Raw genomic sequence first — 16,628 nt, forward strand, 5'->3', positions numbered from 1 at the left:
TTGAAGTGAAGGTCTCTTCGTCCCTTTGATCCTTTGGTTTCTAGCTCTGCGATATCCTTTTAAAAATGGGGCTACCAGAACTCCACCGACTTCCTAGCCTTATGTCCTGTCATCAGCTGCAGTTGGAGTGCTTTCAGCCTGCCTTCCTTCAGACAGTATTAACCCTGGCTGCCTGTTATCAGGAGACGTTGATCTTTATTGCACCATTTCGGCCTCCACCCCACCCAATGGACATGGGCTGAATTGCTTTCTAGATCATGAAGTAGTGCCATTAAACATACAGCTATTTCCTCAAGTAGGTAAACAAACCTCTTCTACCTGAAATACCGCCTAAAATTAATTTATAGCTTTGCTAGTGAAACTTACCACATTTTCCTTCTTTTTTCTAGTCATTATATGTAAAAATTTCACATGTTCTCTCCAAAACATAATAATTCCCCCCCCGACTTCCCCTCCCATTTTTCATGGTGTTTTTACTTTGTCCCCCATTGCTGCACCCTGTCTTATCTCTCTCTTATATCATAACCACCACACAATAATTCCTCATTCCTTCTGTTGTTCACAGTTCAAATCCTGCTCGTACTATAATATCTCTTTAAATATTCCGGAAAAGTGCTTCCATTCTGCCACAAAACAATCACCATTAGGTTCTCTTATTTTAACTGTTGGATTTGCTGATTCCACATAGTGTATCACATTCTTCTTTGGTGAAGAAACAGCTTCCTTAAATTTTTGTGCACAGAAAATCCTGGCTTTCTGCCGTTACATACTTAAACAGCTTAGTCATCTTTTTTTTTTGGAACTTCTGTCCTGATAATCCCTAAGAGAAAAACTTCAGAGTGTTTTTTTTTTGGGGGGGTGGGGGGTATAATTACGATAAACATCTTTTTTATCTCATCATGTATCATATCCCAAAACACCCTTGCTTTTTTAAAAGTCCACCACATATGAAAAAAAAGATCAGGAATCACCATTCAAGCCCTCACATTTAAATTACGAAAACATTGTGGAACACACAAATCTATATCTATCTATCTATCTATCATCTATCATCTATCTATCTATCTATCTATCTATCTATCTATCTATCTATCTACATTAAGGTTACCAGATTTTTTTCCAATGAATCCGGGGACACTTTTCAACTTCAGTAGGAAATATAGGATTTTGTCAGGGGACTGATTTGTAAATCCGGGGACTGTCCCCGGGAAACGGGGACGTCTGGTAACCTTAATCTACACCATCTATCACCAATTAGCAAAGCGTACTGCTTCTTATGGAAAGAACACACACCAGAATATGTATAGCACACTGCTGCTCCCAATAATTTTGGAAAAAGCAAACCAACAGTAAAAGAACTTATTACCAAACCAAAGCTTTCGTCAGGGTATTTAGTATGTAGTCGTATTATTTCAGGGCCTCTGTTCTAAAATGGACTTGGGTGGATGACATGCTGTCAAAAAGGATAGTGCCGGGAGGGTGGATAGTGGAAGAATAATGGGATGTGCGAATATTTGTGAGCATGTATGTGGCTGTTTGAGCACCCTGATAGGCGCAGCAACGCAGCCTTGCAGTTGTGCACGATGCTCTGTAATTGACAGGTAAAGAAGAGAGGTACTTGACTGCTTGCTAGACCCTTAATGCTTTTTTCCCCCTTTTTCCTTTTTTTGAATGGGATAAAGCTCCAGTAATTGATGGCATCAGGATTAATGGTTGCAAAGATGTGTAATTAAAGGGCCAAGGGGTGATGCACTGCTAACCCGATCAGTTCAGTGGAGGTTAGCGAGGTTGAGTGTTTTGAAGGTGATGTGTCTTCTCTAGAGTCACAGCTTGGGTGGGAAGGTTTGGCGCTTGTTCCGGATGGCGGCTCCTGTTCGGCAAGCTGGCAAAGGTTGCTGGACACGCAATTGCAAAAAGCACAGTTTGAAAGTGCGACATAGCGATCACCTGTGACCCTTTTCTGAACCGCAGGCGTGCAAATGTTTTCGTTCTTAAAATTAGGATTGGCTACAATTCTTAGGAAGCAGAATTCTGTAGGGCGTCTAGTTTCTCTGTGTTTCTGCAGTGCTGTAGCACGCACAAAACACCCACTGTTTCTCTACTGAAAAGGTGTCCTGTTTTGAGAAGGGGAAATTGGCAGCTGAGTGCCTTTACAACAGTGTTAGTGTGAGTGTGTGAATTTTGCAGAATGGCAGGAACTTCGGTGTCCATGGAATAAACAGGACTACAATAATTACTGGCCATCCTGACTGCCCAAAATCTTTCTGGGATATGACGTAGTATTTGAGATTTAATAATAATAATAATAATAATAATAATAATAATAATAATAATAATACAGTTGTACCTCTGGTTACGAACTTAATTCGTTCCAGAGCTCCGTTCTTAACCTGAAACTCTTCTTAACCTGAGGTACCACTTTAGCTAATGGGGCCTGCCGCTGCGCAATTTCTGTTCTCATCCTAAGATAAAGTTCTTAAGCTGAGGTACTACTTCCGGGTTAGTGGAGTCTGTAACGTGAAGTGTTTGTAACCCGAGGTGTTTGTAACCTGAGGTACCACTCTAATGTGATAAAACATTAAACATTAAAAGCTTCCCTAAACAGGGCTGCCTTCAGATGTCTTCAGATAGTTGTTTATTTCCGTGACATCTGATGGGAGGGCGTTCCACGGGTGCCACTACCGAGAAGGCCCTCTGCCTGGTTCTCTGTAATTTCACTTCTTGCAGTGAGGGAACTGCCAAAAGGCCCTCGGAGGTGGACCTCAGTGTCCAGGCTGAATGATATGGGTGGAGATGCTCCTTCAGGTACACATGGCTGAGACCGTTTAGGGCTTTAAAGCTCAGCACCAACACTTTGAATTGTGCTGGGAAACGAAAATCAGTGTGAAACTTGTACAGTGAATTAGAATTCAATGTGCTTGTCTACGAAGGAGAAGACTAGCCTCCATCATTGGTTTAGTGAGTTCCAGCGCCTCTGTCTTGCCTCAGAAGACATTATTAGGAGTTGTTCTCTAGTAGGCAGAAGTTGAAGCACAACAGAAGGGAAGTGCAAGGAAATGTACCATAGGGACGCCATGCTATTTCTCTTCCTGATGTCAGACTTGAGCGTGATTCTTTTGTAAGCTGCTTTGATACCCCTTCGATTGCTTCCCTGCTTGTGGAATATTCTCCTCAGGGAGGCACGCCTGATACCATCATTATCTGCTTTTAAGCACCAGACAAAAATTTCTGTCCTATCCTCAGTCTGGAGCAGGCATAGGCAAACTTGGCCCTCCAGATGTTCTTGGCCTACAACTGGAGGGTAGTTGATATATTTGTGGCATCCTTTTTGGCCGTCTTTTTAGTGGAATGGGTTGAGATACCCTCACTCACTATTTTGTAGCTGGCTGGTGGATCTCTGGGTTTTAGTAAAAAAATAGTGAGCAAATTTTTTGCCCTATAGGACGCACCTTTTCCCCTCCAAAAATGAAGGGGAAATGTGTGTGCGTCCTATGGGGCGAATGCAGGCTTTCGCTGAAGTCTGGAGAGCGAGAGGGGTTGGTGCGCACCGACCCCTCTCACTCTCCAGGCTTCAGGAGAGCCCTGTCGCCAGCCCCGCAAACTCGGGGGATAGCGGGAGAGGCGCAGCGTGCCTTTCCCGCTGTCCCCCGACTTGGCTAGAAGGCTGGTGGGGGGGAGAAGCCTGCTCCTCCCCATCGCCAGCCCCGCAAACTCGGGGGACAGCGGGAGAAGGCTGGCGGAGGGCTTTCCCCTCCTCCAGCCCCTGCAAGCTCCCAGAGCGATGCCAAAGCTGCATGCAGCTTCGGCATCGCTCTGGGTCCTGTTCTGGGGGCTGGGGGAGGGGGAAGCTCCGGTTTCCCCGCCCCCAGCCCCACAAGCTCCCAGAGCGATGCCAAAGCTGCCAAAGCCTGAGCTTCCCCAGCCCCGCGCCTGGGGGGGGGATAATTTTTTCCCTTTATTCCCCCCTCCCAAATCTACCGTATTTTTCGCTCCATAGGACGCACTTTTTCCCTCCTAAAAAGTAAGGGAAAAAGTCTGTGCGTCTTATGGAGCGAATGTGTGTTCCCTGGAGCCAAATCGCTGTTGTCCTGTGCTCCTGGGCTGCTCTTTGGGGGTGGGGGGAGGAGCCACGCGGCTCTGCCGGCAGCCTTTGCTTTCCCCTGAAGCCCGGACAAGGTTTGCAAGATTTGCAATCAGAGGGAAGGCTGTGTGCTGCTGGGCTGCTTTTTGGGGTGGGGGTGGGGAGCTATACTGCTCTGCCTGCAGACTTTGCTTTCCCCTGAAGTCCCGACAAGGTTTGCAAGCAGACGGAAGGCTGTGTGCTGCTGGGCTGCTCTTTGGGGGTGGGGGGAGGAGCCACACTGCTCTGCCTACAGCCTTTGCTTTCCCCTGAAGTCCCGATAAGGTTTGCAAGGTTTGCAAGCAGAGGGAAGATTGTGTGCTGCTGGGGTGATTTTGGGGGTGGGGGGTGGGGAGCCACACTGCTCTGCCTGCAGACTTTGCTTTCCCCTGAAGTCCCGATAAGGTTTGCAAGGTTTGCAAGCAGAGGGAAGATTGTGTGCTGCTGGGGTGATTTTGGGGGTGGGGGTGGGGAGCTACACTGCTCTGCCTGCAGACTTTGCTTTCCCCTGAAGTCCCGACAAGGTTTGCAAGCAGACGGAAGGCTGTGTGATCCTGGGGTGGAGGGTGGGGAGCAGCAAATTGCTGTCTCTCAGTGCCTCCTAATTCAACTGCAAAGGATTGCCTAACTGGATTCTGAGCTCCATTTGAAGTTTAAAAATAGTAAGTTTGGGGATTTCTTCAAGTAGCAGTTTTGGGGAAATAGTCATAAATACATGCAAAGCATCTCCACAAACCAGTAATAGTAATTTCAGCTAAAACTGAGCAGGTATCTGGCTCAGGAACAGTTTAAACTGCACAGCTATAACCAGACATCCTGTGTGTGTGTGTGGACCATGTTCCTAGTAGCTAATCTTTACTGCTGAAAAGAGGCGCTGATATTCCACTCCAACTCTATAATTCATTATACAAATTCTTACAAGTACAGTCCACCTATACTAAACCAAAAACATTGTGTTCTCTTGGTATTGAATAGAAGCTATTTATCTGCCCTCTTTTCCTCCTCTGTTCTTTGCTCAGTCACTCCATTTTGAATCTTCCTTTCAAAACAACCATGCCTGTTTTGAGAAAACTTCAGAGATTTAGGAACTGGAGCACAATCATTTGATCTTTTTGCTGTTCCTCCATACTCCAAGCACTTCTCATTTGCACAGCCCTGGTTTCTCTCCCTGACTATTAATATTCTTGATTAATAACAGTAAAATGCTCAAATTTTAGTTTTTGTGACTGCTGCCAATACTGACTTCCCAGTGATAATGAAAACAGCTACATTATAATGGAATGTGTCCTTTTTCCATTCTCATCATTATATACCGTGGCTCGCTTTAAAGCAGCAAAGAGGACAGGAACCACACACACTTTGCTGTTTTAAATAGTTTAGTACAACATTTGAGTCAGAGTTTTTTTCTTGTTTTCCTGCTCTAAAAACTTGGTGCGTCTTTTGGTCAGGAGCGTCCTATGGAGTGAAAAATACGGTAGGTGCGTCCTATGGGCCGGTGCGTCCTATAGGGCGAAAAATGCGGTAGATACCATAAAAGTCAGCCTTAAAAGCGGGCCTGAGACCCAGAAAAAAGTAAGAGATATTCACTCATGGCACAGGGTTAGTATGGATGATATTATATGTTTCCAAAGTTTTATGTCTTCTCAGAACTAGTGCAGTTGTAGAATCGTAGGGGTAGTGTGGATCTGAAAACCACCAGACTATGGTCTGTGTTGTAAGACCGCATCTGCCATACGCTAAACTACCTTTCCTAACACCAGTCGTCCAAGGAAAGAGTTGTGGTTGTAGGAGCCATTATAACCTGCTTATCAGTAAAGGGATACTGGGTACTTAACTCGATTCCGCTGCAGGATCAACTTTAGGAGAATACATCAATAATCCACCAGGTTCAATTTCCGATGCAGATATTATTTTTCTGTTGCTGCAGACAGTGATCCTTCTGTCTGATTTGCTTTCGGTTCAGCGACTATAATAATTGGTGGCTGGGGCCACAAACTCTTTCGCAAGCTTGATGGAGGTGGGGGAAGCCGTCCGAATGCAGCTGTTTCCCAACACCACATTACTAGCAAAGGGATGCACATTTGAATATTCTTGCCCATAAGCACAACTAGGTACATGCAGCCGAACCTGAACGTATTTTAGGCAACATAAACAAAGCCATTGTTATCTTGTGTTCGCAGCTAGCACTTTTCAGAATGCTCTGTGTGCCTCGAGATCCATATTTGATCATCTCTTCTCAAACTGCACATCATGGCAGGGTAGCAAAATTGAGTAGAAATCGTGGGGCCACTGAGGAATGTTGCACTTGAAAAATACCATGCTGCATGGCTGCTGGGATAGCTCAGCCGATAGAGCTTGAGACTCTCAATCTCGGGGTTGTGGGTTTGAGCCCCATGTTGGGCAAATGATTTCTGCATTGTAGGGGGTTGGACTAGAAGACCCTTGTGGTCCTTTCCAACTTTACAATTCTAGAATCTATGACCTCTGTGTCAACTTGCTGCTCTAATTCACATTGTTTTGGATAACTGCTTTTTCAGGGAGGGGGAGAACACATGCACAAAGGTTGTGCAGAATAGGATATCCTAGGCACTCCCATGGCGATCTGAGAGCGTGGGGAGACAAAGGTGACAAATAAGTAGAAACTAGAGGACAGGTGTCACAAAAGATTGCTGTTAGAATGGTAAAATGACCTAGTGATCTGAAAATGGTACATTTCCGCGCCATTGTAGCACATGCATCTGTGTATGCGTTGTGGACAGAGCTTGGAAGCTTGTTACGGAGATTTTATATATCTGAAATCATATGCACAGGAAATATTTGTCCAACATTGTTGTTGTTTAGTCGTTTAGTTGTGTCCGACTCTTCGTGACCCCATGGACCAGAGCACGCCAGGCACTCCTGTCTTCCACTGCCTCCCGCAGTTTGGTCAAACTCATCCTGGTAGCTTCGAGAACACTGTCCAACCATCTTGTCCTCTGTCGTCCCCTTCTCCTTGTGCCCTCCATCTTTCCCAACATCAGGGTCTTTTCCAGGGAGTCTTCTCTTCTCATGAGGTGGCCAAAGTACTGGAGTCTCAGCTTCAGGATTTGTCCTTCCAGTGAGCACTCAGGGCTGATTTCATTAAAAATGGATAGGTTTGATCTTTTTGCAGTCCATGGGACTCTCAAGAGTCTCCTCCAGCACCATAATTCAAAAGCATCAATTCTTCAGCAATCAGCCTTCTTTATGGTCCAGCTCTCACTTCCATACATCACCACTGGGAAAACCATAGCTTTAACTATACGGACCTTTGTTGGCAAGGTGATGTGTCTGCTTTTTAAGATGCTGTCTAACATTAGACTTTGTTAACTACAACACTTGCCCCATTTATCCAGATTTCTTGGTCATTTGAATGCTCTTGATAGCTCTCCAGATGAAGGGGACAAATGAGATTGTGGCGGTGGAAAATTAAAAAAACAACACCCACCAGGCTGACTCTGAAGCCTAGCGACAGTATATAGGCCCTCGGTGGAAATTATATTAATAGCAGGATGCTGTAGGCAATTTGCACCCCTCCCCTTTCTTGCAGGGTGACAACTCTTTAATGAGCAGCTGCTGAAAGTAGATGAAAACATACACAATTAGCTCCAGGGAGAAGGAGAGGGTCTGGCGCTAAGAAGTGGTTTTGTACAGAACTGGCAATGCTCCGTGTAACCTTTGCAGAACACAGCAAGATTCTTAAGAGGCAAAGAAGGCGCTAAACCTTGTCTTTCTAGGAGGCAAGAGAATTTTCTTCTCTCTACGAAGAAACTGAAAACCAATAGGCTTATTTTGTTGCAAGGAATTACCGTATTTTTTGCCCTATAGGACACAATTTTCCCCTCCAAAAATGAAGGGGAAATGTGTGTGCGTCCTGTGGGGCGAATGCAGTCTTTTGCTGAAGCCTGGAGAGCGAGAGGGGTCGGTGCACACCGACCCCTCTCGCTCTCCAGGCTTCAGGAAAGCCCCAGCGCCAGCCCCACAAGGTCGGGGGACAGAGGGAGGCGGAACGCCGCCATCCCGCTGTCTCCCGAAGTGGTTTGGAGGCTGACGGCGGGGAGACCCCGCCGCCAGCCCTGCAAGCTCCGGGGGCAGTGGGGAGGTGCAGCACGTCTTCCCGCTGTCCCCGGACCTGATCTGAAGGCGGGCGGCGGGGAGAAGAGCGCTTCTCCCCGCTGCCTTCCCCGCAAGCTCCGGGAACAGCTGGGAGGCGCAGCACGTCTCCCAGCTGTCCCCGGACCTGATCTGAAGGCGGGCAGCGGGGAGAAGAGCGCTTCTCCCCGCTGCCTTCCCCGCAAGCTCCGGGAACAGCAGGGAGGCGCAGCGCATCTTCCCGCTGTCCCCGGACCTGATCTGAAGGCGGGCGGCGGGGAGAAGAGGGCTTTTCCCCGCTGCCGGCCCCACAAGCGCCTGGGGGAAAAATAATTTCCCCCCCTTTATTTCCCCCCAAAAAAACTTGATGCGTCCTATGGGCCGGTGCGTCCTATGGGGCGAAAAATACGGTATGTTTCCTATGTTAAGCTTGTGAAACTTGAAGCCAAAGGGATAGTGGATATACTTGTAGTTTTTTAGTGTGTGTTTTTTTAAAGAGTATTTTGCATATCATTGGCTTGCATGTCAATGAGGCTGTATGTGCAACATCTGGCATACAATGGTTTGAGGTGCGTGGCAGGGAGAACTTGCCATGTGCCATATTTCACGCTCTAGGTCTAACCTGTGGTCAGTGTTGGATATATAAACTAGGCTCCAAATGGCTCTTTAAACCAAGGTTACAGTTGCCAAAACGGAATGTGTAGCTGACATTTTTGGGCAAGACGCCTCTAAAGTCTTGTTTTTCAAATGATGGACTGACTGTGACTAAATATCAGTTAAACATCTGGCTAGTTCAGATGACAAACTTGAGCTAGGTTGAGAACTTACTGAACTTAAAGAAGGAAAGTATCTTTGTTCACTGCTCCTGCTGAGGCTGCACAGAAAAAGCATTTTGGTACCTCAAATTCATTCTGACTGTGCAGATAAAATATAACAGATAGAATTCTGCAGGGTGTGGTATTAGTGTGTGGAAACAGTCCAGATCCAAGGATCCCCAGGCATGAACCTCCCCAGGGTGGAGATGTCAGGCGCTATCCTGGCTCCCAGGCATCTTCACTTGGTTGCCAGTGGTCAATAGCCAGTTGCAAAATGCGCCTGGCGCCTGGCTAATTTCTAACACTGCCTTTGGCCTTCCAGATGTTCTTTGACACCAGTTCTCAAAAGCTTCAGCCACTGTGGCCAGTTGTCAGAGATTATGGGACATGTATGGTGGGGTCCACAGGCTAGCTCCCTCTAGCCTGGACTGTGAGAAAGAGACCCACCAAATTTTGTAACAGCAGAGCCATGTGACAACAAAAGTGGGATTTTGCATAATTTCCCTTCTTCTGTTTTCCATACTTTAATTTGCACAATTCTGTTACTGCTAACTGTAATGTTTAGGTAAAGCGACCCCTGACCATCAGGTCCAGTCGCGGACGACTCTGGGGTTGCGCGCTCATCTCGCTCTATAGGCCGAGGGAGCTGGCGTTTGTCCGCAGACAGCTTCCAGGTCATGTGGCCAGCATGACTAAGCCGCTTCTGGCGAACCAGAGCAGCGCACGGAAACGCCGTTTATCTTCCCGCCGGAGTGGTACCTATTTATCTACTTGCACTTTTTGGGCGTGCTTTCGAACTGCTAGGTGGGCAGCAGCTGGGACCGAACAACAGGAGCTCACCCCGTCATGGGGATTTGAACCGCCGGCCTTCTGTAGTGAGGGTCAAAGTACAAGAACACTGAAACTCTGCTTCCCCCTCCCGCCACAACAAACACTGGAATCCTTATTTATTTAAGCAACTCCTTTGGCTTCTGAGACGTAGGCAGGGATTGCCCATATACTTTCAGCCATTATTTCAATCACAAGTACTAGATTTATTTATTACTTATTTTGAAAGAAAGCTTGAGATCCTCAAAAAGCTGAATTCTGCACCCAGCACAACATTCTGTGGCTTTTCTGCGCTCCTGAGACATTGTGGCTTGTACAGACTCCTGCTTCTGAGTAATGATCAGTGTGAATGCTTGCTTTGGCTAGCGGTAATTTATTTATGCAACACTGCCTAAATATTTTATATTGACTTTTTTAATGTCACATGGTTGGAAAAGGCAAATTGTACAGCCAGGTGTTTATGGCATTCCTGTGTTTTCGAGGATGAGCAGAAGGGATGATTAATACCAGCTATGTGGTTTCTACAGAGCGTTGCTATGAATGAACAAACTGATGCTAATTCCTGGATGTTATGCGAGATGGATTCCAAGAGACTAACCCACCAGATTGCACTGAGTATCCTGAATAACTTGAGTGGTGATAATCATTCAAAAAAAAAAAAAAAAAAAAAGAGCACATACTATGGAAAGTCTGCCTTCCTTTCTTTCAGGGCTAGGGACCTTGTGTAGTAGGGCTCTGGCTGGCTAGTGTTTTGGGCTTTGAACCAGGGAGGCTTGGGTTCAAAATACTGCTCAGGGATCTTTTTTTAAAAAATAGGTATTTATAGTAACATTTCTGCAGTGCCCTTCTCGGCTGCATTGTCACAAGACAGCATTACAAGAATCTAGAGAAAACAAAATGACAAGAAGATGATTAAAATCTTTTTTAAAATGCAAGAGCAGTAAAATCAACAACCAACAACACAGATGCAATGAAAGAACAGCCATAAAACGCCTTAACTGAAAATAAAAATAAAACTCTCCTAAGGACCAGATTAAAGTGGGTAAAAATTCCCGGCAGCCCTTAACAAAACTGTGGTGCCCAGAAGACGTGGAGGGAAAGAATGCGCTTTGAACATAGGCACCGGGTTCTGCCCAACTTTAGGGGGGCATCACATGCGTGACCTCATGTACACAATGCACATATGTGACGTCATGCAGCAGGAGGAGGCCGCAAGACCCGTCAAAGCTGCAGGGACCCGCCATGGCTGTGGGGAGGCCCTGTGAGACCCAGCCCCTTGAGATGGGGTGTGTGTGCTCAGCTCTGTCTCAATGTATTGTTTTTGGGGGGCTGAGGACTTCAGCCCCATAGGGTTGGCACTTATGGCTTTAAATGTGCTTTAAAGGTATATTAGTGTGTAAAAAGGTAAAGGGACCCCTGACCATTAGGTCCAGTCGCGGACGGCCATGGGGTTACGGCGCTCATCTCACTTTACTGGCCGAGGGAGCCAGCGTTTGTCCGCAGACAGCTTCCAGGTCATGTGGCCAGCATGACTAAGCCGCTACTGGCGAACCAGAGCTTTGCACAGAAACACTGTTCACCTTCCCGCCGGAGTGGTACCTATTTATCTTCTTGCACTTGGTGTGCTTTCGAACTGCTAGGTGGGCAGGAGCTGGGACCGAGCCACAGGAGCTCACCCCGTCGTGGGGATTTGAACCACCGACCTTCTGACTGGCAAGTCCTAGGCTCTCTGGTTTAGACCACAGCGCCACCATTATATTAGTGGGTACCAAACCTAAATTTCCTGGAGATGGTGAATCTATGCCTGGATTGTACTTCTTACACAATAATAATAATAATAATAATAATAATAATAATAATAATAGTCAGAACACATAGAAAATTACCATAATATATGGAAAGCTAGGATAGAACCACTCTCCACTTGACATCTAGCTTCTCGTGAGGAGGGAATTCCTTCTTGTGCAATGAAGGAGTATTCTTCAGAAACTGGTGTAGACACAGCTTTTTCACCTCAAGGAGAGCTAAACCTTGGGACTGACCCTGGGTTAGGCAATCTCTCTCTTGGCATGATTTGTTTTGAAAATAATATGGGGAACTTGAATCCGACCAAGAGCTCCTTGGAAGGCTGGCATAATAATAAATGAAATCAAAATCATGATAATAATAATAATAATAATAATAAATGAAATCAAATCTAGTTATCTCCCGCTTGGACTACTGCAATGCGCTCTACGTGGGGCTACCTTTGAAGGTGACTCGGAAACTACAGCTAATCCAGAATGCGGCAGCTAGACTGGTGACTGGGAGCGGCTGCCGAGACCAGTCTTGAAAGACCTACATTGGCTCCCAGTACGTTTCCGAGCACAATTCAAAGTGCTGGTGATGACCTTTAAAGCCCTAAACAGCTCGGCCCAGTATACCTGAAGGAGTGTCTCCACCCCCATCGTTCTGCCCGGACACTGAGGTCCAGTGCCAAGGGCCTTTTGGCGGTTCCCTCATTGCAAGAAGCAAAGCTACAGGGAACCAGGCAGAGGGCCTTCTCGGTAGTGGCGCCCTCCCTGTGGAATGCCCTCCCATCAGATGTCAAAACGATAAACAACTACCTGACATTCAGAAGACATCTGAAGGCAGCCCTGTTCAGGGAAGTTTTTAATGTGTGATATTTTAGTGTTTTTTGGGTTTCTATGGAAGCTGCCCAGAGTGGCTGGGAAACCCAGCCAGATGGGCGGGGTACAAATAATAAATTATTATTATTATTATTATTATTATTATTATTATTATTATTATTAAACAGGTTGAAATTCACTTAGGCTATCGAATACAGTGGTACCTCGGGCTAAGTACTTAATTCGTTCCGGAGGTCCGTTCTTAACCTGAAACTGTTCTTAACCTGAAGCACCACTTTAGCTAATGGGGCCTCCTGCTGCTGCCGCGCCGCCGGAGCCCGATTTCTGTTCTTATCCTGAAGCAAAGTTCTTAACCTGAAGCACTGTTTCTGGGTTAGAGGAGTGTGTAACCTGAAGCGTATGTAACCCGAGGTACCACTGTATCGGCACGAGGTAGCGAAAAAGCAAGCGTGCCGGCAGGAAGGAAGTAGATCCCAAGGGATTTCGTATAAGATGCTTCCTTAATACACATGCATGCAAGCACACCCCCCCTTTGGAGGTGGAATCCAGGGGGTTGTTATAGGGACCGAGTGTGGGGCGCTCACGCAGGCCTGCTAAAGTGGTTAGGCAAGGAAAAAGCCTGGCGGTTGGAAAAGCCATCAGCGAACGGAGCAGAGCAACCCTCCAGGCCTTTTCAGCCCATAGAGGTGGCATTTAGAAAAGAGCTGTCACTCAGGGAACAAAGGAAGCCTGGAGAAGCCTAAATGGGCCTAACATGAGCCAGATTGAACATGTCGTCCTCGGAGGCACTCCTCAGGGGTGGGGACTCCTGAAAGCTTCCTCCGCTTATAAGGAAAGGCCTGGAGCTTTGGGAATATGAGATTCCTTTTGATCTCTGCAAAGGGAGCGGTGGCTTTTTTGGGTGAGGGGTGTGGGGGGGATTCAGTGGGGTTTTTTTTGCAGGACCCCAATCCCCGAGGCAGGTTATAGCGATGCACAGTGCAGTCCAGGGTTGTAAAAGGAAATGGGCTGATATTCACTGTTGTTGTTGCTGCTGCTGCGTGTGAATGGGAACGAAGTTCTGAAAGTGCGGGCCTGGGATCAATGTTGAATATCATTCGGTAGCCACAACGCCAGCCGTGCTCATGTATGTATGACAGCTACTTTGAGGCCATTGCCCTTTGCTCCATGGTGAATCAGGCATGTTCATACAATGCTTTTGTTACCCCTAGATAATTGCATAGATTTCACAGAGTCCAAGGTCAGAAAGGGTCAGCACATCGTCCAGCCTGGCCACTTTCATTATATATATATATACTCTGATTTGTTATAGTAGTAGGATATACACAGAGCAGTTGCTGGCATACTCTAGCTTTTATCTTGCAGAAATAACTTCACTTTTTCTTTTCCAATTTGCACATTTTGGAAGCTGACCATTCTTTGGGATAGTACGGAACAAAGCCGATTAAGCCAATAACATATCCCAACAACCATTTGTTAATTGTGGATAGCAGGGAGCCAGCGTTATGTATGCACTGATACAGTCATTTCCATGCAACCGTTCATGGCTTCTTCCCAGCAGAAAGTGGTACCATAAGCCTCGGCCCAGTATACCTGAAGCAGCGTCTCCACCCCCATCGCTCAGCCCAGACACTGAGGTCCAACTGCGAGAAGTGAGATTACAGGGAATCAGGCAGAGGGCCTTCTCGGTGGTGGCGCCCTCCCATCAGATGTCAAGGAAATAAACAACTGTCTGACTTTTAGAAGACATCGGAAGGCAGCCCTGTTTGGGGAAGTTGTTAACGTTTGATGTTTTATCACATGATGATGATGATGATGATTATTATTATCATCATCATTATTCTGTTGGAGCCACCCAGAGTGTCTGGGGAAGCCCAGCCAGATGGGCGGGGTATAAATAGATGATGATAATGACAACAACAACAACATGAAAGCTTATACCCAGAACAAACTTAGTTGGTCTCTAAGGTGCTACTGGACAATTTTTAATTTTTAAATTTATTTTGACTGCGTCAGAACAACACGGCTACCTACCTGAATCAATAATAATAATAATAATAATAATAATAATAATAATAATAATACAGTGGTACCTCGGGTTACAGATGCTTCAGGTTACAGACTCCGCTAACCCAGAAATAGTACCTCAGGTTAAGAACTTTGCTTCAGAATGAGAACAGAAATTGCGGCGCAGCGGCAGCAGGAGTCCCCATTAGCTAAAGTGGTGCTTCAGGTTAATAACAGTTTCAGGTTAAGAACGGACCTCCAGAACGAATTAAGTTTTTAACCCAAGGTACCACTGTAATACATACATACATACATATATACATACATGCATACATACATACATAAATACATACATACATACATCTACAGAAAGACATTCCTGTAGTTTCTGAGCAAGTGATCACCTAGGAGCCCATTGCATTCATATAAAAGGAGGTCATACCTTTGGGATGAGATCAGCTGGCTTTGGTGCAAGTGCCAGGAATCCAAAGTTTGGGACTATGTGGAGTCCTGCCCCAAATCCTGCCTCCACACCTGCTTCCACATTCACTGCAGCCCCTTTCCTGACGATTTAGAGTAGGGGTCAGTATATGGATCTGGGCTGTGGGCTCTGCTCCCAAATGCCCTCACCCACCCGTGATGGGACACGTTGACAAGTGGGCAGTGTTCAGAATTAGCCAGGTGCCGGGCACATTTTGCGACTAGCGCAGGTCCAATTGAGACCACGTGGAGATATCTGGTTGCAAAGTTGGCGACTGGGGAAAGCAAAATGTCACTTAGAGAAGGATATGAAATATTGCCATTGAAGCTTTAGCTTGCATTCGTTTTACAGTGGTACCTCTGGTTGCGAACGGGATCTGTTCCGGAGGCCCGTTCACAACATGAAAAGAGCACAACCCGCAGCGGTGCATCGGCGCATGCACGGTTGCGATTCACTGCTTCTGCGCATGCGCATGATGTCATTTTGCGCTTCTGCGCATGTGCGAGCGGCGAAACCCGGAAGAACACAACATGAAGCGGACGTAACATGAAATATGACTGTATTCTGAATTATTTTATTTGATGTTTTAATGTGTTGTAAACGGCTCTGAGATTTGTTCTTTGAAATATAAAGTAGTATGGAAATGAAATCAACAACAACAACAAAGTCCACTGCAAAACAAAATGCAACAAACAAAAATGGTGCCTAGACATTCCATTGTGGCGACCGTATCCCAGGTTTAAGGCATTATTTGGCAATTAGAGTGTACGTCTATATATGAGTTTCTTTTTTAAAAAAATGATATTTATTAATGTTTCACAAATTCAGTAGAAAAACAGTTGATAGAAAAAAGAAAGAAAAATAAAGAATAAATAGTAAAGACAAAGAGTAAAGACAAAGAAAAATACCAAAGATCAGAGCTAAAAACAAAAAAGATTAATATTTTCAAATCTTATATTTTCTTCACTAGTTTCCTGACCTCCTCACACCTCCCATTTTGTATTCCAATTCAAATATTAAATTCAGCAAATCCTTACCCTCTAACATTTATCCTTACTCCATATATTAACCTATTATTATAAATATCCATTTCCAATTATCATTCCCTATTTACATTTTCTTAAGCATCTCTTTACCAGTACCACTTATTTTCAATCAAACGTCATTTCAACATTCCTTAATTTTACAGTGCTTCTGCAGGTAATCTTTAAATTTCTTCCAATCTTCCTCCACCGTCTATATATGAGTTTCTAACACTGCAGGTAAGTCTGTCACCTGACATCATTATGATGTCAGGTGACCACTTAAAAGGGGCCTGTTGTCAGTGCTGACAATGAGCCCCGGATTGGTCATTTGCAGGCCCGGTTTGAATCCAAACTGCACCTGCAGATGGACAACTTCAGAGGGGCTTCCCTATCAGCGCCAGTCAGCTGATTGGTGCTGTGAGTGACACCATCGCTTGCCAATGAATAGTTGGGGCAGTGCTTTAAGGCTGATTGCTCCTTTGTAGGTGGGGGTAGTTGGGAGCAGTTTGGGGAAGACTACCATACATAACACCGGTTCTGAGAGATCTGCATTGGCTCCCAGTACGTTTCCGAGTACAATTCAAAGTGTTGGTGTTGACCTTTTAAGCCCTA

General features: G+C 45.7%; 1 protein-coding gene across 2 annotated transcripts in view; it reads left to right on the forward strand.

Annotated features, from left to right (window-relative positions):
* The window catches only part of FIGNL2 (fidgetin like 2), a 65,699-nt gene that overhangs the window by 12,005 nt on the left and 37,066 nt on the right, over positions 1-16,628 (forward strand). Inside the window, exon 1 of one of the 2 annotated variants that reach the window (XM_082212464.1) lies at positions 16,326-16,433. The exons of the other annotated variant lie outside the window; for it this stretch is intronic. The gene's annotated coding sequence lies outside the window, so the exon portion shown is untranslated. Of the gene's footprint in view, positions 1-16,325; positions 16,434-16,628 lie in introns of those variants that run through there. 2 annotated transcript variants of the gene reach the window in all.

The sequence above is a fragment of the Podarcis vaucheri genome, assembly GCF_965113315.1.
Source record: "Podarcis vaucheri genome assembly, chromosome: 2".
Taxonomy (NCBI): Eukaryota; Metazoa; Chordata; class Lepidosauria; order Squamata; family Lacertidae; genus Podarcis; species Podarcis vaucheri.